At 36.2% G+C, this 23,508-nt stretch overlaps 1 protein-coding gene across 2 annotated transcripts in view; it reads left to right on the forward strand.

Moving 5' to 3' along the window:
* Positions 1-23,508, forward strand: part of LOC125237571 (facilitated trehalose transporter Tret1-2 homolog) — a 68,963-nt gene that overhangs the window by 37,229 nt on the left and 8,226 nt on the right. The window contains exon 1 of one of the 2 annotated variants that reach the window (XM_048144700.1): positions 856-980. The exons of the other annotated variant lie outside the window; for it this stretch is intronic. The gene's annotated coding sequence lies outside the window, so the exon portion shown is untranslated. Of the gene's footprint in view, positions 1-855; positions 981-23,508 lie in introns of those variants that run through there. 2 annotated transcript variants of the gene reach the window in all.

Raw genomic sequence — 23,508 nt, forward strand, 5'->3', positions numbered from 1 at the left:
AACGGATGCCAGGCACTTATTACATTTGTTAGTGGTCACCATTCCGTTAACATTTTGGTCCACCTGCCATCACTCTGCCTAGCAACATGAACTTCATACTATACTGAACTGTCAATACATCAGAATAACAGCGTTGCGAGTCAGGCTGTAAATAGCATTTTTTGTACACAATTACGACAATAAATGAATGACGTGATTTAAACCAATAGACAACTAGATTAGAGTTTTTTTTAAACATTAATACAACATACATAATTATACAAATTGACTTAATAAATAATATTCCACATAAGATACCTAAGGTGATAAACAAAACCATCTAGACTAAAGATAATTATTTAAATTAGAATTAAGCTTTATTTACACAGACGATGAATATACATGTTTTAGGGTTAAGTAGGTAGGTATCGGAAGTATAAAACGGCAGGCATTGAGGGAAGGCATGGATAAATTCGCGCACATCCAGCAGGCCTCCGTGGAGCAGTTGGAAGCGCAATGGCCCCGGCAAGGCCAGAGGTCGCAGGTTCGAGTGCTGCCGGAGGTGTGAATTTTTCCATTTTTCCTTTAATTTGAAAAAATATATAAAACGGCAATTACCGTCCGTCTGTCACCTGCTGTATCTCATGAATCGTGAATTAGACATTTGAAATGTTCACAGATTTCAGTCGCCGCCGTAATAACAGGAAATACTAAAACAGAGTAAAATAAATATTTAAGTGGGGCTCCCATATAACATACCCGATTGTTTTAGATAATAAATAGTACGAAATCTTTCAAGTTCGACTCGCACTTGACCGTTTTTAATTACTCAATTCATTTAACTACACCAGACGCACTACTCATCTCGCTATATTATTGCTATCTACCTATGATCTATAGATCAAGCAGTGCCCGCTCGATCGCCGCCGCTTGCGCCCGCGCGCCACAGACAAGTGTCGGTCTAACTGTTGACAGTGTTTGTGTAAACGAATAATAAAAAGGTATAGCATATTTTTTTAAGCTGTGGCTTTTGTGGAGAAATGTGATAAGGACAAGCTTAGCTTGATGAGATTATTGAGATTTTGTATTTTGTGTTTGTATATTTTTTTGACTAATGATAAATGTATTTTAATTAAGGTAAGGTAGTTAAAAAGTTTTAGCGATAAATGCTTTTAAAAGTTATTATTACCTAAATAAATACAAATGAAAATTTAGAACACATATTATTTAGGGGCCAGATATGGCAAATAAAATTGTCCATCTATAAAAAAAAATGTAAATAATTAATTAATAGATATTGATAACATCAGACATATTAGAATAACCCCAAATTATTGCATAGATTGTATTACGCGATGATAAAATATATTTACATACATGACAACATGTATTTAATATTTAGGTAATACTTAAAAAAATATATTGGTTCTGACTTTCTGAGAACAAGATTTTCAAGTCCATATAAAGCAAATTTCCGTGGGAAAATGAAATAATATTGAGGCGCTCATTTTTTTACAGACAGTTTGCACCTATACCAATCTGTTGAATATACAGTCATGCCCCTAAGGGTTTTAGTTTGTTTTATATATTTTTTTAAAACCCATGTTCTTATAATTGCCACGACGCGTCCAAACGCTCTCCCAGTTTAGAATTTTGTCCGTGACTTCAAAATTTACTGATTTTTGCTATTTCGAATCATGATTTCTCATGAATAAAGATATTATACACAACATATAAAATATACAACCAAATATAATATACTTTCTTCAACAAAACCATCGATAACAGTTTTGTCCGGCCGATAAGTATAATTGCCGCGATTGTTAACAATCGAGCTCGTAGAACCCTAACTTGGGCTATGCACATCACTATGGCACGGGCTGTGAGCCGTTAGGCCGGCAACAGACAGTCTTAAAAATTCATAATCTTAAAAAAAAATTGTATGCAAACTGACAGTTCAAACTGACACTGACAGATCTGTCAGTGTCGGAGTTTGCATAGAACAAATCTTTTCTAAGATTATGAATTTTTCGCGCAAGACGGCGATGCGACGCATACGAAATCAAACCTTATCGTATGGAAGTATGAGACCTGCGGCGACTATGTCTTGCCCATGTGCTCGGCCAGTGTGCACGTCCGTAGTGTCAATTAACATAGGGGAAGTCCACGGAAGTATCTAATTGCCTTGACTTTGGTTTTTGATTTTTCTAATTCATGTCACCTCGCTTATTAATTTGCCTATTTTAATTAGCTTTATTCTGTATATTGTCACGAAAGCATAATGCTAGAATTAAACATATAAGAAATGTATTTATTAAATCGCATTTTTTCTCAAAAAATACCTTTTTCTCTAAGAGCCACGACTTTAATTGCAGGGACTGTTCTAATTGCCATCGTATGATACGCTTGTTATGATTCCGTGCTTATCATTTACTTTTTGTCAGTTGACTCTATCTTTAAAAAAACATAAGGACTGCGAGTGAACATACTCGTACTAAGTATTATTTAGTAGATTAGAGTCTATTTGATATACAGAGTGGGGCCTGTAATAAAGGCGAAGAATTGAACTGTAGGCTATTCTCCTTATACTGATCAACATTTGTTCAGTGACTTATAAAAATTATGAAGTCTTTAAATTTTTGATTTTTCATACAAAATAAATATTAGCTTCAATGTACGCCATTATTGTTGTCATTGACGTTGTCTGTCACACTTTAGACTTAACAGAATTCGCAATACATTACCTCTTAGAAAAAACTTTCAAGGGCGATAAAAGTCAAAATACAAGTTATTTTTAAAAGTCGCCGAAAAAATGTTGATCAGTATAAGGAGAGTAGCCTAGAGTTCAATTCTTCGCCTTTGTTACAGGCCCCACTCTGTATAACATAACAAAAAAAAAACTTAAAAAGGATTTATCTAATCGCCGAAACAATGTTCTAATTACGACGACTATAAAGTATGTTTAGTTTAAAAAAGTAGATTTGTGGATGTTCTATCGCACTGTCATAATGATTATTTTTATCAGTTACTTTTATTTTTCTCCTTTTTAATTGCATTGTTTCATAATAAGCAGGAAATTAAAAGGGTTGCGGAAATTTTTCTAATTAAAAAAAGTAGACCTATTACGCTAAACAATAATACTAATCCGATTAAGTTTTGTATCAACAGAAGGTTACCACACTACATTGCAAGTCATCTAAAATCTCGCAAGTGCTCACCTGGCTCGCCATCAAATTGTCATAAAGTTTGGCGAAAAGAATGTGAACAGTACACATCATGCGCGTGCTCTGGCGTCATCCATATATTACGTCACAGTGTAAGGGGGGGGGGTCATACTAAATGTGACAATCCCTGTTAAAGGGATACAAAAAGCGTGACATAGGGGGGGGGGGGAGGGGTCCAAACCTGAAATTTGGTGTGACGTAATATGTGGATGATCCCTTGTCCCGATTGTAGCATTTTGAGTAGGTACCTAAATAACTACCATTCCATAACAGCTAACAATAACCTAACCACAAAATTAAAATTTTGAAAAAAACCCCGACATAGTGGACTGATTTTCATGAAGATGGCTAAGAACACTCCCGATTAATTAAGCTTCCAAACAAAAAAAAAACTAAATCTTAATCGGTTCATCCGCTTGGGAGCTACGATGCCTCAGACAGACACACACACAGACAGACAATCAGATAGATATACAGACACGTAAAACAACCCCGTCGTTTTTGCAACGGGCTGCTTAAAAAAGGAAAACCTACATACGTAATGTGAATTAAAATAACAAATCCAGACTAATTGCCATTTTAGCGCGACGCATTGGCTCATGGCGTAAATTTATAATTCACACTTTGACGACTTTTTAAATTACTCACACTGCATTTATCGCGGTATGTTGGTTTTCGTTGCTACGAAAGAAAATGCATCTAATTTGCATTCACATGAGAGAAAATACAACCAGTTTTCATGTTCGTTCAACAAGTTTTTTGGTTAAAATAGCGCCTACGTGCTCTTTGGTTTAAACAACAAGCTACTTATCATTTAAATCAGCAATATATTTGAATCAACAAGTCGATTTTATAAAAACAACCTGACACATATTGTTTTAAACATACGTTTGGCTGATTCAAACGGATAAACCGCAACAAGTCGAACTTGTTAAATTCACAATGCAAATTTCTCTCATGCACTTTTAAAATTACATCGACGCACCTCATATCTATACTAATGTTATTAATGGGAAAGTGAGTGTGTCTGTTTGTTTGTCCGTCTTTCACGGCAAAACGGATTGAAGGGATGGAGAGTGACATAGGCTACTTTTTGTCTCTTTCTAACGCGAACGAAGCCGAGGGCAAAAGCTAGTTATAAATAAAATTATGGTTTGCACACTGACAAGAAAAATATTATAAACATAGTTATCCCTTTCCAACCGTAACTATTTGAACCAAATATTATTATTATTTATTATTTATTTATTAGTAAAAACATGTTTACCATTACAGTTGCGTCCAACCGTAACTATTTGAACCAAATCTAATATTCGTTCTAAATAACAAAGAGTTTTTATTAATATAAAAAAAAATTACAATATACCTACTAAAGTACACTCATCATTAAAAAATAAAATAATTTAATTGTGGCGTAGGCGAGAGGCTGGCAGCCTGTCACTGCAATGTCACAATTTGGATTTCTTTCAACCCCTTTTTGCCAAGAGTGGCACTGAATCTTAGTAGTTCATGTGCTCTGCCTACGCCTTTATGGGATACAGGCGTGATTATATGTATGTATGTATGTACACTCTCCATTGAACCTAAAACCTCGATTCACTCGATTGATAAACGAACCAGAACCACTAACTAGAACCCAACAGGAAAAATGACTCACGTGAATCATGTACTAGTTTATTTACATTTAATGTATAACAATCAATGCATTATTCGATTACTATGCAACTACAATTATCAATGACATCGATGATAAGTCATAATAAAATATGTAATTTGTTTTACAAGGGGGCAAAGTTGTTTGACCGCACGTGCCATTGACTATCTTATACCTGAAATTCATCACCCTCATCCTCCTTGCGTTATCCCAGCTTACGGCTCATGGGAGCCTGGAGTCCGCTTTGACAACTAATCCCAAGGTTTGGCGTAGGCACTAGTTTTACGAAAGCCAACCCGAAGGGTAACCTTCCAACCCGAAGGGTAACTAGACTAGGCCTTATTGGAATTAGTCCGGTTTCCTCACATCTTCCTTCACCGAAAAGCGACTGGCAAATATCAAATGACATGACATTTCGCACATAAGTTCTGAAAAACTCATTGGTACGAGCCGGGGTTCGAACCCGCGACCTCCGGATCGAAAGTCGCACGTGTTTACCGCTAGGCCTTATACCTGAAATTAATCTTTATTTTATAGTCCTTTAACCCTCTTCTGGACGTGTCTACATTAAAGACGTATACTTAGTTTTGACTTTGACCTCCGTGTAAAATTACGTAGTTTTGAGTTTGACCCACGTTTAAATAAATAAATATTGGGGACACCTTACACATACCAATGAGGATCGAGTATTATAGAGAGTTACTGTCAGTAAAATCGTCACTACTTTTAAAAAATCTCGTATCTACGCTGTCAGTAAGTATATGCATTCCATACATACTTACTACAATTTTCTTTTCATTGACAGACGAAGATACAAGTTTTTTTAAAAGTAGTGACGAAATGTATAATCACAGTGCATAGACTGCCATCTATCGACACAGGCTTGAAACTTTTGAACCTCAGTTTTGACAATTTGGCCCATATTGTTAGCTTGATATGTGTTAAAATGTCAAAATATTAATATTAGTGCCATTTAGCCGAGCGTTTCCCAAAGGTGTAACGCCATTTAGGCCACCGTAACTTTTTCTCTAGGGCTTTGAGGTACGTTTTTTTCTTAGACTTTATCTTAGCCGTTATTTATATAAGAGTTACATATATCTTTGCACAGACTTAACCCCAAAGCAAAGCTTGTACTATGGTGCTAAGCAACGATATACATTAGGTACATAAATAGATAAATAAATACATAAATATGCTTACATAGAAAACATCCATGACTCAGGAACAAATATCTGTGCTCATCACACAAACAAATGTCCTTACCTGGGATTCGAACCCTGGACCGCGGCTTAGCAGGCAGGGTCACTACCGACTGAGCCAGACCGGTCGTAAATGACTTAGTTTTGAGTTAGACCAACGTTTAAAATGAATTAGTTTTGAGTTTGACCCATGTTTATCCTACACGTAAAGTAGGTAGATGTGTTGTAAATAGGAATATGTACTGTCAGTGACTCATTAAATATCTAAATAATAAACATAAACTCATTATATAAACGTTTTTGTTATCATAAGCGCGTATTACATCAGCATTCGTTTATAAAAACTTAAATATCTTAAAGTCATATTTTTTAGCTCTCAAATACAATATGACATGTGATTGATAATGTCAATATGTAAGAGTGAGATGACTTTCACCTCTCACTTTCACGATTACTACATGCAATAATGTTATGGGTTACTTATTCAATTAATAGTAGGTAGGTACCTAAGATAAAATTTTATGTCAAAATGTCACGCTCAAATGAACAGACCGACAACATTTTGAAGATTGGTCCGGTCTGGCCAAGCGGGTGTCTGACGAGTGATCCTGCCTGTTAAGCCGCGGTCCTGAGTTCTAATCCCAGTAAGGGCATCTATTTGTGTGATGAGAGTCGACTTCTATAGTTATAGAAGTCGACTCTCATCTCAAAAAAATCTTGTACCAATAAGTATCTACATTTTTGGCATAACGTTACTTTAAAACCCGTGCGGTGACAGGTTAAGAATTTCACTACCCCTTTCCTTCCAAGATAATTATCTTAAGAATTTCACTACCCCGTTCCTTCCAAGATAATTATCTTGGAAGGAACGGGGTAGTGAAATTCTTAACTTGTCACCGCACGGGTTTTAAAGTAACGTTATGCCAAAAATGTAAATATTGGTACAAGATTTTTTTGCTCTGTACTTTTCTTGCCACAGACAATTTAATACTCATGCAGAAAATCCATACTAATATTATAAATGGGAAAGTGTGTGTGTCTTTTTGTTTGTTCATCTTTCACGGCAAAACGGAGCGACGAATTGACGTGATTTTTTATGTGGAGATAGTTGAAGGGATGGAGAGTATTGGAGAGTGACATAGGCTACTTTTTGTCTCTTTCTAACGCGAGCGAAGCCGCGGGCAAAAGATAGTAGTATATAAACCCTCAATATAATTATGTTTCGTTGTTTCATCACAGAGTTCCCATGGCCCTCTCGTCTTCATCATGAGAACATAATCATAATATGTTTATCATAATAATTGGTTCAATATTGTATCACATCATTAAAAGATCATTTAATTTGTATTGTAGGTATATGCAAAATTTGATCTCAATCAGATAATTGGTCAAATTTAACCTTTGCCTTTTGACCTAAGTTACTTAGTTTATATTTGACCATTTTTAGGGTTCCGTAGCCAAAATGGCAAAAACGGAACCCTTATAGTTTCGTCATGTCCGTCTGTCCGTCTGTCCGTCTGTCCGTCTGTCCGTCTGTCACAGCCGATTTACTCGGAAACTATAAGTACTACAGTGATGAAATTTGATGGGAATATGTGTTGTATGAACCGCTACAAAATTATGACACTAAATAGTAAAAAAAAGAATTGGGGGTGGGGCCCCCCATACATGTAACTGAGGGATGAAAATTTTTTTTTCGATGTACATACCCGTGTGGGGTATCAATGGAAAGGTCTTTTAAAATGATATAAAGTTTTCTAAAAAACATTTTTCTTAAAGTGAACGGTTTTTGAGATATCAGCTCTCAAAGTCGTAAAAAGTATGTCCCCCCCCCTCTATTTTTATAACTACGGGGTATAAAATTCTAAAAAAAATAGAGGTGATGCATGCTAATTAACTCTTTCAACGATTTTTGGTTTGATCAAAGTATCTCTTATAGTTTTTGAGATAGGTTGATTTAACTGTAATTTTGGTTTGCTGCTACGGAACCCTTTGTGCGCGAGCCCGACTCGCACTTGGCCGGTTTTTGATTAATTTACAACTGCAAGGCAAGTTAAGAAAAAGCTTATAGAATTCTCATTTATAATCCCAACTAAGTCCGTTTTCACATTATCCGATCCGATATTGAATGTCGGGAGGAGTTCAATAGAAAAAATCCAAGATAGGGCCTGAAATGTATGGGATATCGGTCCGACATCCGATATTGGATCGGGTAATGTGAAAACGCAGTAAAGATGACCCAGTGGAAAGGACGATAGTCACGTAACGTAATAGTTCGATTCCCGGCTCGGCTGCCGGTGGAAATTCACTTGTTTTTCATCAAAAAAAGTTTATACCGAAGAAGCTGTGAAATTTATAGTATCAAAGTCATCATTTTTTTTTTTGCAATTAAGTCTCATGAAAATCGGGGAGGTATAATATTGCAAACTCGAGTCTGTAAATGACTGGCAAGCCGTCGCGATTTAACTATAACACTCTGGTTCGCAATATTTAACTTACGAGTCATATATCGTATCTGTTTCAAGTTTATTTAGTCATCATGCTATATTTTCATGTATTTTATCATCATCGCGGAGATGATAATGACGACCCAAAAGTCGAATATCATTCGACGCATATTTATGGAGTTTTGATACCCTACATAAGTTTATCATGTCCAAGTTATCTAAACTATATTTTTGCATGATTACAGTTAATATTGCAATATTTTAACCTATTTCATCATGATACAAAACTATATCAAGTGTACTGCGTAGGTACAGTCGGCATTAAACGTACGGAACAAACAACGCATTAGAAGTAACCATTCTGTCTCTAATAATTTGTTTAACTTCCTTGCCTTGAAACCTTCGCAACGCTTAAGATTTCACTTTTCGAACCACTCGCTATGCTCGCAGTTCAATAATAGAATTCGCTTGCTCGGGGATCAGTATTGGCACGTGCGGATAAACAACTTTGCCTTTGTATTAACTATTATCATATTAATTTATATTACATGAAAAAGTAATTAGTGATTTCTCATGACTGCTTATTTTTTTCTAGGTTATACATCGTGTTTTTATTGAATTACGTTAACTTCGGCATTTACAGTTAAGTCCAATATAGGAAACCGATTAGCATAGGTACCTATTAGTTAGTTTTTTTAATTCGTAACTTTTTTCTGAAAAACACCTTACACCCGCGATAGATGTTACATCAGTTGCTGGGTACGTAGCCGAATGGCACAAACGCTCACGAAACGCTCACGAAACGTAACGCTCGTAGATATCTATCTCTATCGCTCTTGCGTATTGGCGTGACAGAGCCAGACTACCTTTCGCGGCGTTTCGTTTTCGTTTCGCGTCGCAGAAATGCCATTCGGCTACGGCACCTGTTCAGAAACGGGCTTTGTGTTTTTGATATGCGATTGACATGTCATAGTTTTGACACTTACTTAGTGTGAGTTTATTGTAAAGCTCGTTTCTCAACAGCAATAGGCTAGTTTCCTATACTTAAAATATAATATTTTATGCAGTTCACGAAATAAAGCACCATATAATTAGAAGAAATATATGGACAGTAGTTATGTTTAAACATAATTTCTATTTGATAAGTCAAAGAGAAAGAAATAAAGTAAATGAATTGGCCGTGACGTCACTCCTCAGTATTTCATAGTATTTCCATATTAGCAAATCGTTTTGACAGTTCTTAAAAAGAAGCTGATTTGACTAGTAGGAAACTAGCCTATTGAAGTAACATCTATCGCAGGTGTATGGTTTAAAAAAATACGAATTTAAGGAAACTAACTATGCCATTCTGTTTCCTAATAATGGACCTAACTATATACGAAGTTAACGGAATTCAATAAAAACACGGTGTATAATTTCTTAGTTTGTACTAAAATGTAATTAAATGTAACTGTTTCTTAGTTTATTAGTTTGTTATAAATGAGTTCCACTGAAATCTAACACTGAGATTGTTCTCAGTGTTAGATTTCAGCGGAACTCATTTATTTCATAAAGAAGTAACACATACTAGACAATTTATCTTGTCAATAAGACATGATATATCTAAATCTAGATTATATGACACTGTCCGTGACAAGAAATAAACATAATCCATCTTTTTCATTGATTATGATCTGATTTCTCTTTATTATCAAAGCCTTGAATTTTTTACTTGCAAAAAATAAGGCACTGGCTTTGATAAGACTTGCTTTGAGGCTTGAGTCCTTCAGATCTAGTATCAAGACTATCAAGCATAGTGATGTGCAAGTTGCGGAAACTTTCCAAAAAAATCTTAAATTTCATGAAAAATTCACGAAAGTTTCACGAAAAATAAAGGGAATTTAAATTTATGAAATGGAAAGTTTCCATCCATACAATTGTCCATACAAAGAATGGAAAGTTTCCGAAGTTTTCCTATGTGAAAATTTCAGAAATTTGGAAACTTTCCGTCGGCACATCAGTAATCAAGCAAGACAATTTCTCCACATTCTCAAGAGTAAGCCCATTTATAATAAAAAAAAAAAAAAAATTATTCTTATCATTATTAATATCATCTTTCGCAGATGTTCCTGACTGATTGCTTAGATTCTATGTAAAATACCTATGCAAAATTATCCCAATTCTTCCGTATTTTTTTTTAATTGATAATCCTATGTGTGACATATCGTCACTACATTTAAAAAATCTCTTATCTCACGCTGTTCCTCAAAGTTAAAACGCAGTAAGTCTATATGCATTCCATACATACTTACTACAATTTTCTTTTCATTGACAGACGAAGATATAAATTTTCTTAAAAGTAGTGACGATATTAAAATTACTTCCATAAAGCAAACATAAAGCAGCAAACGCAAATAAAATACATAAAAGTATTTCGGGTATTGGTAGTCTATTCTTTAGTATGGCTTGATTATTTGGGGAAATGCAATAGGTCAGTTAGTATAGGGTAAATGTAGTTTTATCTCATATTCATACAGAAAATAAAAAGGTGTCGATATAAATACAGCTACAGCCTATAATTAAATCTACACTGAGAGAAAATGGGTGAATCAACTTTTTCTTGCCTGTTATTGCCATGGTTACAGTGCCCTGAGTCACGCTGGTTTTATGCAAAATTATGCTGCTTAAACTATGCAAACATGCATTTTTCTGGTGTTAACAAGCGCTTTCGTTAATTTGCCAGCAATAAACACGGTCTACATGTATGCTTGCATAATTTCAGTAGCATAATTTTGCATTAAACTAGCGTGACTCAGGGGACCGTAACCATGGCAATAACAGGCAAGAAAAAGTTGATTCACCCAAATACAACCAGTTTTCATGTTCGTTCAACAAGTTTTTTGGTTAAAATAGCGCCTACGTGCTCTTTGGTTCAAACAACAAGCTACTTGTTATTTGAATCGGCAATATATTTGAATCAACAAGTCGATTTCATAAAAACAACCTGACACATAAATTGTTTTAAACATACGTTTGGCTGATTCAAACGGATAAACCGCAACAAGTCGAACTTGTTAATAAATTCACAATGCAAATTTCTCTCAGTGTACGCTATATTATAACAATGTTGACCATTACGATGTTGTCATAGTTAACCCATTAAAATTAATGCATGCCTGAATAAAAACTAGACGAAACGACGTCAGAAAACGTCAACACAAAGCACATAAGCCTTCATAGCCTTCATTGTTGTAAAAAGCGTATCAATCTACAAAAAGGTTTATTTTTTCATAAAAGCGGCGGTCTTATGGTGTTTCGTAATAAGAAGTGTATAAGGGACAAGTGCAGTGAGAAAATGTAAACACTGGAACAATAGGTGCGTGAGAATAGTACGTTGAGTTTTGCGTTAAGACGCTGACAGCACCCAATGGCCTTGACGCTAGCGTACACTGTCTAATCGTATGGGAGTAAGTGAGAGCACGATGTCACTAAAAAGAGGGCGGATAGGTACGAAAAGTGCGGAAAAATATTAAAATAAAATAGAAAGATGCATTATTTGTGCAAAATGTTTCGTTAGTGTTTTAGATATGTATATATGTGTTATTATAATATTAACTAAAGACAACTAAGTGAATAATTGAACGACACACAACCGTTTAATGACGAACTCGAGACCAATCTTTGCAATTTTTTTCTATCGAGCCGATTTCATTAAATCGTGTATCGAGTACGGCTATGTTCTATGAAATATAATGAATATTAACATAATTATAATTTACTTGCCTTACTAAGACTAATAGTTTGTCTTAAAAACTGCGCAAGTAACATCAATTTTACGCAATTGGGTGTTGTCAGCCCCTTAATTCATACATTGACGGAATCTTCCAGACATGGCTAGCATTTATGATTAGCGCGACAATGATCATACGTTTTTTTCTAAGTATTACTTTTTTTTACAAAGCTAGGGGAAAATTTTAATTCCAATTACCGATTGTACATAATATTAACTTAAATAAAGTAAAATTAAACTAAGTAAATCTAAAATTAAACTTAAAATAGAAATGAAACTAAATCAATCTAAAAATAAATCTAAAAGGCACGTATTTAACCGGGCGACTAAATAACCATAAAAATGGGTATCAAATATAATAGTTTGGCGACTAAAATGGGGCCTCAAATTATTTCAATATGAGGTAGCATTTTAATGTCATTACGGCTACGGTTTATTCAGACGCGAGTACCAACTATTTATTTGGCAACTGAATTATTATACTTATTGGAAACAATTTAAGAGAGACAGTTTAATAGGAAAACGGCTATCTATTAATATAAAATATACAGTTCTTTTAAAATATTTATATAGCAAATTAACATAAAAAGTACATTTAAAATTTATACATCGGCACTCATCACCTGAGCTGTCATTTTAATAAAAAAAGGATTCTTATAAAATATAATGGTCGACAAAATATTGTACTTATGGGTAAGAAATTAGGTGTTTGGGAGTGCTGGCAACTTCGTCTCTATACAATGAATTTAACTTTTCATGACGTTTACTCTATCGAATCTAAGGCCGGTCTTAGGTAGTCTTAACGTCACTCTGAAAGATTCATTTTTTGGCAGGAAAACCTTACTCAGAATATGCCTTGGCATAAATCGTTCCGCAGATTTTATAATATCCAATCGTATGCTGGCATAATGTTAATGAGCAAAATAATCTTTTAAATTAAGAGTACTTCCGTAGATTTTTGTTTGCATAATATTTAGGCAGTAAAAAGTTGTCCATCTTCTTCCTATTTCTGTTTTGATAGCGAGTCTTGTGTGTTGGGGATGCAAGATACCTAACACTCCTCCTCGCTTCGCTCGTCGTCGTACCTAACGGGACTGTATTTCATTTCCTTTTTGCTATCGTTGTTTTGTTCATACAAAGTACCTAAGAATTATGCCATAGCAAATTTGGTAGGACTTATATTCTACTAAAAAAATAACCTAACACTAACCCACTTTTGTGCTAGCAGAAAATAATTCTGCTCCTATACCTCTAATATTATACTATACGATTAACACGGTACTTTTTTTTAAATGCCATGTCGGTGGTAAACAAGCATACGATCGGCCTGATGGAAAGTGGTCACCGTAACCTATGGACGCCTGCTACTCAAGGGGTATCATATGCGCGTTACCGACCCATTAGAAGCTTATACACTCCTTTTTGCTGTGTATTTATTATAAAATGATTTGGTACGCGTTCCCTTATAGAGATATTTAAATACTACTCGTGGTTTACGGGTCGCAAATACGATGTTTGAATAGAATAAGTAGAATAGAATAGAATAAATATTTATTCGTGAACACAGGCAAGACAAAATACACATAATAACAACAAGACGGAAAGGAATGAAGTGCCACGAAATGGCCTCATCTCAGCGTGTTGCTGGTGACTTCCAGCGTTGATTTTCCGATGGGACCATCGTTTCCATAAAGAAACGATTTTATATGTTTTTTAAAAAAAAACCTACTAACCCAGTAATTTTTTTAGTTGCCTCCGCAATTTAAATACTACTTTAAACGATGAGCTAAGTATAATTATTTAGGTGCTAACATCTATATGACTACAAATATTAAAAATCTTACGCTTTACAATACTAGGTGCCAATTATTATTTTAGTCGCCAAAGTATTGTTTAATGTTCCTCGGCAATATTTTTGTCGCTTGAAATTTGCTGCCGTTTTTTCAATAATAATGATGCTTAATATTTGAGGCTCATATATTTTTTTTGTCGCCACAATATTAAAACACAGCCAAATTATATTATTGTATGCCCGACTTAACTTCCCGTTTAATATTTTAGTTGCCCGGTTAATTATATGCCAATCTAAAAACGGCCACTATGGCATAGTACTGAAGACGCTGACAGCATTTCCTCGCTGTCAAGCTAATACGCTGAGCGAGGAATGTTTTAAGTATTAATTACTTTTTAATATTTTTAGTTTACTTAGGTATTTATTTTTAGATTAAGGTTTACTTTATGATTAGTATTATTGTTTTTATTTTAAAAGTGTTGTTGTCAAATAAAATTTAGGTCCCTCTTTTACAGTATTAATGACATGTGGACGAGGAGTCCATCTCGCGGCGATTCGATCAATTTATTAAAAAAAAATTTTCGATTCAAAATAATCATTTAAGAGGTCAATTCTACCAGTCAGCTTCGGGCATAAAGTTTTTGTATGAAATTACTTTGCACTCTTGTGGATAAAATGCTACCGTTTTCGAAGAATCAAGGGAGTCTTTACCAGTAGGTGTAAAAATATTAAAATGCAAATTATCATTGGTTGGCCATGTTTTCTTGTCCGTCAGTATCAATAGAACGTTTATATATTTACGCCCACTATCGACGTCACGAAATGACAACAATTACCTAATACTTTATGAAAAAAAAGAAGTAGGCAAAAACATCATTTACTCGCTTAAGAATTAAGTTTTTATAGATTATGGTAGAAGGAAGAAAAACTCTCAGTAGACCCATTCGATATATTGGTAAAAAAAATCTCACTGCATCCATCAACCTAAAATTGGATCTAACGAATAAAAAAATACTCACTAGATCCACATTGGATCTACTGGTTGGATCTATAGCCAGTTAGAAAACTTAGTTACCAAACGGTCCCTAAACCAAACTCTGGCCCCATGCGTAACCTACAAAATCAGACGGCTATCAAACGGTACTAAACCGATTCAGCCGTATCTTTACGCGTCATACATGAAAAAAGAGCTCAATCATTTTGTATTAAAAACCGGCCAAGAGCGTGTCGGGCCACGCTCAGTGTAGGATTCCGTAGTTTTCCGTATTTTTCTCAAAAACTACTGAACCTATCAAGTTCAAAACAATTTTCCTAGAAAGTATTTATAAAGTTCTACTTTCGTGATTTTTTCCATATTTTTTAAACATATGGTTCAAAAGTTAGAGGGGGGGGACGCACTTTTTTTTCCTTTAGGAGCGATTATTTCCGAAAATATTAATATTATCAAAAAACGATCTTAGCAAACCCTTATTCATTTTTAAATACCTATCCAACAATATATCACACGTTGGGGTTGGAATAAAAAAAAATATCAGCCCCCACTTTTCATGTAGGGGGGGTACCCTAATAAATCATTTTTTTCCATTTTTTATTTTTGCACTTTGTTGGCGTGATTAATATACATATTGGTACCAAATTTCAGCTTTCTAGTGCTAACGGTTACTGAGATTATCCACGGACGGACGGCCGGACGGACGGACGGACGGACGGACGGACGGACGGACGGACGGACGGACGGACGGACGGACGGACGGACGGACGGACGGACGGACGGACGGACGGACAGACAGACATGGCGAAACTATAAGGGTTCCTAGTTGACTACGGAACCCTAAAAAGAGCTCAATCATTTTGTATTAAAAAGACTTTATAGTGCAATTAAAACACGCCAAAGTGATGATTTTGAAAAATATTTCGTTTTTCAAAGTGACTTCTGTCAAATAACAAACACTTCTGAGTAAAAATCTTATACTTTTAAACGAGCAATTCTTGTATATTTATTTATTTATTTATTTATATATATATTTATTTACACTGACGATCTCGGAAACCGCTCTAACGATTTCGCAGAAATTTGTTATGTGGGGGTTTATAGGGGTGAAAAATCGGTCTAACTTATACTTAGGTCCCGGAAAACGCGAATTTTCGAGTTTTCATGCGTTTTTCTTCGCGCGCCATCTCGTGTGCAGTAGTTGTACTGTTAAGACAGAATTCTTTCGGTCGATGTAAGTACTATTTATTGCAAACACTAGATGGCGACACAGGTCAAGGTTAAAACGAATAGAAAATACACTATTTGAGTTTTTGTGGCGAAATGCGCGCCATCTCGTGTGCAGTAGTTGTGTTGTTAAGGCTGAGAATTCTTTCGCTCGATGTAGGTACTATTTATTTTTGAACTAGATGGCGACACATGTCAAGGATACGAAACAGAACCGAGCGAAGCTCGGTTGCCCAGATATTGAGATTTTAAGTTACATTTTTTTTAAGGCTTGGGCCATTGGGAAAAAATGTCAGAAAAAATTGATTATCATAATTCATAATATACACGGTGTTTCCGGTATCACTCAAAACCTCAGACACCCCAACTGATTTTTATTTTTTTAAACTCATCTAGAGTATTCATCTTTTAATCTGATCGTTACTTTTTTTTTAATTGAATTTTTAATTTTCTGTACAGCTCTACTTGAATTTTAGCTCTACACTCAATAAAATAATTGCTAACTACCATCATAAACCATAAGACTATTTATTTGTGTACGTTACTGCAACGACATAAGGTTTACCAATAGACAGCTAAGATGTCACTGTAAAACACTTTAAAGCTTTGTCACAGTAAACTTCAAATTGGACAGGTAATCGCAGTAAGCAAATAAACTCAATATTCAAAATGACAAGGTTGTAATTAGGTAAGAGTTCAATTTGTTATTACTTATGATAAACATTAAGATTAAACTGACAAACAACGTCAAACTAGTAGCGGAAAAAATAATCGTCCAAGTAACCGGCCAGTATTAATACCCTTAAATACTGAAAAAAGGTAAACAACCTCTAGCAATGCGATATACACAATGTTGTATTACGAGTACAATAGAATGGGCACGTAAAAAATAACTAATAATACTAATTTAAATAAAAATATTACCCCCATCAAGATATAGCTCAATCGATTCTACTCTCGATTCTGAACAAACTGTTTTCAGGTTTTTAGTGTTAAGTGAAACACGGTGTATATATAAGAGCAATGACCTACTTAGAGTACTTAGAGAGTAAGATATCTACATTTATTTGATAAGATATCACTGAAAATCTCTGTTTAACTTGATTGCATTATTGCAAATGATAATAGTTTCTTCTACAAACAATAACTGGCATTAATTATGTGCAAGTTGCGGAAACTTTCCAAAAATATCTTAAATTTCTTGAAAAATTCACGAAACATTCACGAAAAATAAAGGGAATTTAAATTTATGAAATGGAAAGTTTCCATCCATACAATTGTCCATACAAAGTTTGAAAAGTTTCCGAAGTTTTCCTATGTGAAAATTTCAGAATTTTGGAAACTTTCCGTCGGCACATCAGTAACTGGCATTTAAGTTTTCTCTTTAATACTTATAAATACAATCATTTATTCAGCATATTGTGGTGTAGGCGAGAGGCTGGCAACCTTTCACTGCAATGCCACAGTTTCGTTTTCTTCTAACCCCTTATTTGCCAAGAGTGGCCCTGAAGCTTTAGTGGTTTCATGTGCTCTGCCTACCCCTTTACGGGATACAGGCGTGATTGTATGTATGTATGTATTATTCAGCAAATAGGCCACAATGGCACTTTTACACGTCAATGTTACCTGATGTTACGCAGAAATATTAATAATAACAAGGATGATTTATATAGGACTAGCGACCCGCCCCGGCTTCGCACGGGTACTATACCTACATGTAAACCTTCCTCTACAATCACTCTATCTATTAAAATAAATTTATAGTTTAAAAAAACTAGAAAAACACGCTTTTATAAACGCACGTAAAAGCCAAAAATAAATTATGGATCGTTCAAGTTGTCTCTATTTCTGAGATGAAGAGTAAACTATGTGCTTTTAATTATATTATTTGATTGTAAAAGCGTGGGGCGCTGCAGTCGTGCTGTAAGTCCAGTTAGCGCGCCAATCTGTGTAAACTGCTTCTCGTAACCACAACATAGCTTAACTTGATTTCTCAGCAAGTTATACAAAAAGTTTTTCCTGTTACAGCGCCCCACGCTTTTACAATCAAATATTATAATTAAAAGCACATAGTTTACTCTTCATCTCAGAAATAGAGACAACTTGAACGATCCATAATTTATTTTTGGCTTTTACGTGCGTTTATAAAAGCGTGTTTTTCTAGTTTTTTTAAACTATAAATTTATTTTATACTTTTTAGCCGTTAATAATGAAATATCTTTAAAATTTAAACACAATTTTATTTCAAGTAGGCGAATTTCGCAAGCCATTTGTGGCTAACACGTATTGCTACTTAATAACAATTAATACCAACTGATGTATAGGTACTAAGTTTATCGCAATAAAGTCGTTCATTACAAATACAAATACAAATACAAATAATTTATTAATAAAAACATAATTGTACAGTGATTGTTCTTAAAGGCTAAGAATTGTTATACATATAAGAGATGTTTTATACAAATGCCTGAGCTAGGATAGTTCCTGTGTTTCAGGCAGAGGAAGGACTAAATTAGTGATTTATTTTTAATTATTCACTAAAATAAAACTTATAAGAAAATAAACACAAGACTTATTTTCGTAGATTCCGAACTATTACATTAGGTACATATATATTCATTGTATATTCAATAGGTAATTATTTTACAACCATAAGTAACTTTTCTGTATCATCGTACGTCATATTTTGCAGGCCTCGTCGTAGAGCACTTTTACAACAAACATAGCTAAGTGGATATAAGTCTAATTTTGCATTTAACCTGTTGTACAGAAATGGCCCCAGAAAGACGAAAAATCTAGATGAGAAAACGTGTTTTCTATGTACGGTTTGAATACAAACGATATCTTTCCGCCTTTTGTTATTATAATCATTGATTCATTGAATTCTTACTTTTATTTCAATTTATATTTTATTCAGCCCACATTCTCTCCATCTCCGCCAGTGTGTCTGTATTGCATAGTGTTTTACCTGTCAGCTTAGAACAATCTAGGTCTTCTATCTGAAGAGCACTAAGTGATTTTACTCTACTCAGGGCCACATGCGCCTGTCCATCAACCGCAAAAGTACGGGACCCTAAGTACACCACTGCGTAGTGCCTTGCATCTTGTGCACGGTAGATGCCCAACTTGAAATCACTAGGAGCCAGTGCCGGCCTGTGCAATTGATTAGGGTTGTGTGGGTTGGTTGAGCGAATTTGAGTTTCGGCAGGTTTGGGAAGAAATTCTAGCATGTAGGGAAAAAACCGCGAGCGTAGCGAGCGCGAAATTTTTTTTATAGTGGTGCGCTAATTTGACGATGAATACAATAGAGAACTTAAGGATTTCATCTTACAGAGTGCGAAAGAGACAAAGGGTTGAATTTTCTCAGTCACACATCTATCTTTTATGCGGGGTAAATAAAGGGGTTTATTTGCTCTTAAGGGTCAAAAGAAAACCCTAACCCAAATTTAAATACTACTACGTTGATCTTTCTTTTATGCGCGGGGCTTTGCCCCCGAGCCCCCTTTATTTGCTCTTCAGGGTCACAAGAAAACCATAACCCAACTTATTTTAAATATTACGATGATCTTTCTTTTATGCGGGGGGCTTTGCCCCCCGAGCCCCTCTTACTTTTGCTCTGGGTCACAAGAAAACCCTAACCCAACATATTTTAAATACTACGTTGATCTTTCTTTCATGCGGGGGCTTCGCCCCCGAGCCCCCTTACTTTTGCTGTGGGTCACAAGAAAACCCTAACCCAACTTATTATAAATATTACGTTGATCTCTCTTTTATGCGGGGGGCTTCGCCCCCCGAGCCCCCCTTACTTTTGCTCTGGGTCACAAGAAAACCCTAACCCAACTTATTTTAAATACTACGTTGATCTTTCTTTCATGCGGGGGCTTCGCCCCCCGAGCCCCCCTTTGCTTGCTCTTAAAGGTCACAAGAAAACCCTAACCCAACTTATTTTAAATACTACGTTGATCTTTCTTTTATGCGGGGGGCTTCACCCCTCGAGCCCCCCTTTGTTTGCTCTTAAAGGTTACAAAAAAACGCTAACCCAACTTATTTTAAATACTACGTTAATCTTTCTTTTATGCGGGGGGCTTCGCCCCCCGAGCCCCCCTTCTCGTTACTCTTAAGGGTAAGAAAACCCTAACCCAACTTATTTTAAATACAACGTTTATCTTTCTGTTATGCGGGGGGCTTCGCCCCCCGAGCCCCCCTTTGTTTGCTCTTAAAGGTCACAAGAAAACGCTAACCCAACTTATCTTAAATACTACGTTGATCTTTCTTTCATGCGGGGGCTTTGCCCCGAGCCCCCTTTGTTTGCTCTTAAAGGTCACAAGAAAACGCTAACCCAACTTATTTTAAATACTACGTTGATCTTTATTTTATGCGGGAGGCTTCGCCCCCGAGCCCCCTTTTCGTTACTCTTAAGGGTCACAAGAAAACCCTAACCCAACTTATTTTAAATACTACGTTGATCTTTCTTTTATGCGGGGGGCTTCGCCCCCGAGCCCCCCTTTTCTTTACTCTTAAGGGTCACAAGAAAACCCTAAACCGCGAGCCACCCCTTTGTTTGCTCTTAAAGGTCACAAGAAAACGCTAACCCAACTTATTTTAAATACAACGTTGATTTTTCTTTTATGCGGGGGCTTCGCCCCCCGAGCCCCCTTTGTTTGCTCTTAAAGGTCACAAGAAAACGCTAACCCAACTTATTTTAAATACAACGTTGATCTTTCTTTTATGCGGGGGGCTTCGCCCCCCGAGCCCCCCTTTGTTTGCTCTTAAAGGTCACAAGAAAACGCTAACCCAACTTATTCTAAATACTACGTTGATCTTTCTTTCATGCGGGGGGCTTTGCCCCCCGAGCCCCCCTTTTCTTGACTCTTAAGGATCACAAGAAAACCTTAACCCAACTTATTTTAAATACAACGTTGATCTTTCTTTTATGCGGGGGCTTCGCCCCCGAGCCCCCTTTGTTTGCTCTGAAAGGTCACAAGAAAACGCTAACCCAACTTATTTTAAATACTACGTTGATCTTTCTTTCATGCTTCCCCGCTCGAGCCCCCCCCCCTTTTTCTGTTCTTATCTTCCGGCACCATCATCAGGCCTTGAAACCTAATCGTAGTCATAGTTCATTACAAGACTTTTCTAAGAAGCCCAAAAACAGCTATGATACGATGTTCCATCATGTAGTTCCAGTTCATATCTTCCGGCTCCATCATCAGACCTTGAAACCTAATCGTAGTCAAAGTTCATTACAAGACTTTTCTAAGAAGCCCAAAAACAGCTATGATACGATGTTCCATCATGTAGTTCCAGCTCATATCTTCCGGCTCCATAATCAGACCTTGAAACCTAATTGTAGTCAAAGTTCATTACAAGACTTTCCTAAGAAGCCCAAAAACAGCTATGATACGATGTTCCATCATGTAGTTCCAGTTCATATCTTCCGGCTCCATCATCAGACCTTGAAACCTAATCGTAGTCAAAGTTCATTACAAGACTTTCCTAAGAAGCCCAAAAACAGCTATGATACGATGTTCCATCATGTAGTTCCAGTTCATATCTTCCGGCTCCATCATCAGACCTTGAAACCTAATCGTAGTCAAAGTTCATTACAAGACTTTTCTAAGAAACCCAAAAACAGCTATGATACGATGTTCCATCATGTAGTTCCAGTTCATATCTTCCGACTCCATCATCAGATCAGCTCAACAGTACCATATTATTGTATTGTCATCGGAACTACATATAGCTGCCAATTTTCATTACGCTACGACTCCTGGAAGATGGTTAAATTAGCTTCCTTAGATTCCATTACATACATAGTTACATACACGACGACCTAATAAAAGCGTGTTAAAAAAACCGCATCAAAATCCGTTGCGTAGTTTTATAGTATTTTATGCAACAGGCGTTTAAAGGAGGTCAAAAAAGACGAGTGGTGTTGGGTAACAATTTGAGGCGAAGCCGAAAATTGTTATAGAGACGCCACGAGTATTTTTTGACTCAGTTAAACACCGTTGCATACAATACTTTTTCTACGACTATGCACTAGTTTTTAATAGTTTTCTTGAATAACTTTCGTGAAATTCACACTGTTTCCTCTATTTTGACTCAAAGGTTTGCACTGTCAGCTCGGCTGCCCAAAGCCTTCCCGCGCACGCCCGCAGTGTCGTTATAAGGCGTTGCCATGGTTACAGAGCCAAACAATGCGTTTTCAGTTTTTTCGATACTGCGCGCATGCGCGGAAAGCCGGCGGACGGTAACGGCCTAGCCACGACAATGGTCTAAGGCGTTTTGCGGCAGCGGCAAGCGGTAAGTCACAAAAACAAAAACGCAGCGCGCGCGAGGCATGCCACGACTCGCGCCGCTGTTCGAAATCGCGCGCGGGTTTCACGGGCCTACCCGCGGCAGCGGCGCGCGGGGCGGCGCGCGACTCGAACAACTGTAGCGCGCCGCGCCCGCACCGCCACGACATTACAGCGGCGCGACCGGCCTAGGCGGCTAGATGGGGCTAGCGATTCCGCGCGAAACAAAACATTTTGTTTTTATTATGAGCGTCTTGAACCCGAAACCTTTATTTAATGAAAATTGAATTGTACTTTCGCGTATGTAGTATGTAATAATGTTTTCAAACATATTTTTGTATAGTATTTATTCGTATTTACTCTTAATTTTTTTTTAGAGCTAAGTGTTTATTTATATTAAGTATCATTTAACTAGCCATAAAATAAATTCCATGTACTTAGTCATCACACATATTCTCTTGTACAAGACGTAATTGACTAATTAAAGCATTCTATGCACTTTAGAGTCATATTCGACAGTAAAAAACATGTTTTTAAATATGAAAACGTTCTGGCCGCTCCTAGGCCCTGCCGCCGCTTCTAAAAGTACGTGGCATGGCTAGCGCCCGCGCGCGTTTCCCGCGCAGCCCAGCCGCCCCGCTCGCCGCCTTAGACCATTGTCGTGGCTAGGCCGTAAGTAGGTAATTAATTAAAGCTATATAATCGTTATTTATGTGACTGCTGCATAATGAGAGTATTTAATGACTAATTGTGTACAGCTGCATGCATAATTTCATCTTCATCCAAATAATCAGTTTTTTACAATATGTAGGTACAAATATAGCCTAAATTCAGGTAAGACTAGTGTTTGACTGTTAGTTCATTTATAACGTTCGAACTTGTACTATTATATATTCTGTGCGTTCGATATTTGAAAGGAAACAAATG

This window comes from Leguminivora glycinivorella, chromosome 21 (assembly GCF_023078275.1).
Source record: "Leguminivora glycinivorella isolate SPB_JAAS2020 chromosome 21, LegGlyc_1.1, whole genome shotgun sequence".
Taxonomy (NCBI): domain Eukaryota; kingdom Metazoa; phylum Arthropoda; class Insecta; order Lepidoptera; family Tortricidae; genus Leguminivora; species Leguminivora glycinivorella.